General features: G+C 40.4%; 1 pseudogene; it reads left to right on the top strand.

Annotated features, from left to right (window-relative positions):
* Positions 1 to 236: 236 nt before the first annotated feature.
* Positions 237 to 1,269, top strand: LOC149997987 (ubiquitin-conjugating enzyme E2 E3 pseudogene; annotated as a pseudogene).
* The last annotated feature ends 515 nt before the right edge of the window (positions 1,270 to 1,784 follow it).

The raw sequence follows: 1,784 nt of genomic DNA, 5'->3' as shown, positions 1-1,784 counted from the left end.
ATGAATTCCTCTGCAGCTGCTACAAAGAACAAAACAGGTCTTCATGCACAACTCTGCAATAAGTGTAAAAAGCAGGATGTAAAGTATCACGGGCCTTGTAAAACACCAATGAGGGAATGATATATCTATATATTGTTTTGTGCATTCAATATCTTGGAAAAAAATACAAGAGCCTGGCACAGTGGTTGCTCCTGGGAAGGGGAACTGGGTGTGGGAAGAATCAAGGTTGGCGGGCGGGCGGCCGAGTTTTCCAAGTAATAACTTCATCAAGATGTCCAGTGATAGGCAAAGGTCGGATGATGAGAGCCCCAGCACCAGCAGTGGTAGTTCTGATGCAGACCAGAGAGACCCAGCCGCTCCAGAGCCTGAAGAACAAGAAGAAAGAAAACCTTCTGCCACCCAGCAGAAGAAAAACACCAAACTCTCTAGCAAAACCACTGCTAAGTTATCCACTAGTGCTAAAAGAATTCAGAAGGAGCTAGCTGAAATAACCCTTGAACCTCCTCCTAACTGCAGTGCTGGGCCTAAAGGAGATAATATTTATGAATGGAGATCGACTATACTTGGTCCACCAGGTTCTGTATATGAAGGTGGTGTGTTTTTTCTGGATATCACATTTTCATCCGATTATCCATTTAAGCCACCAAAGGTTACTTTCCGCACCAGAATCTATCACTGCAACATCAACAGTCAGGGAGTCATCTGTCTGGACATCCTAAAAGACAACTAGAGTCCTGCTTTGACTGTTTCAAAGGTTTTGCTGTCAATTTGTTCTCTTTTGACAGACTGCAACCCTGCGGATCCTCTGGTTGGAAGCATAGCCACTCAGTATTTGACCAACAGAGCAGAACATGACAGGATAGCCAGACAGTGGACCAAGAGATATGCGACATAATTCACATAATTTGTATGCAGTGTGAAGGAGCAGAGGCATCTTCTCACTGTGCTGCAAATCTTTATAGCCTTTACAATACAGACTTCTGTGTATATGTTATACTGATTCTACTCTCTGTTTTTATCCTTTGGAGACTGGGAGACTCCCCAAAAAGGTAAATGCTATCAAGAGTAGAACTTTGTAGCTGTAGATTAGTTATGTTTAAAATGCCTACTTGCAAGTCTTGCTTCTTTGGGATATCAAAATGTATTTTGTCATGTACTAAGGATACTGGTCCTGAAGTCTACCAAATATTATAGTGCATTTTAGCCTAATTCATTATCTGTATGAAGTTATAAAAGTAGCCGTAGATGACTAGGAATTATGTCATTTGTATTAAATTCAGATCTATTTCTGAGTATGTGGTTAATGCTGTTGTGAAAAATGTTTACCTTTTACCTTTGTCAGTTTGCAATGAGAGGATTTCCTTTTACCCTTTGTAGCTCAGAGAGCACCTGATGTATCATCTCAAACACAATAAACATGCTCCTGAAGGCATTAAAAAAAAAAAAAAAAAAAAAGAATCAAGGTTGGGAGTGAGACTTAATTTCTATTCTATACTCTTTGGTACTGTTTGATTAATTTTATCCTGCATACATTTTTTTCTGCATGCACTTTATCTATTTATGAATTAAAAATTAAGGGAAAAAAATAGAAAGAAAGGAAGAGAAGGAGAGAAGAAAGTATTATTAGGTGGGCATTAGTTTTTGAAAAGCCAGTCCAGAGTTCAGGGCTGTTCTAGAGCAAGAAGAAAGAAGAGGTCCCACAGGGTTCCCGCTGGCCACACCATGATGCTCAGACAGCAGGAACAGTCTATTCACCATGCCTGGGGCTCCCTCCTCCATCACTT

Source organism: Furipterus horrens, unplaced genomic scaffold (assembly GCF_987537825.1).
Source record: "Furipterus horrens unplaced genomic scaffold, mFurHor1.1.pri manual_scaffold_11, whole genome shotgun sequence".
Lineage (NCBI taxonomy): Eukaryota > Metazoa > Chordata > Mammalia > Chiroptera > Furipteridae > Furipterus > Furipterus horrens.
Note: the sequence above shows the minus strand (reverse complement) of the source record. Positions and strands in the feature narration are given on the sequence as shown.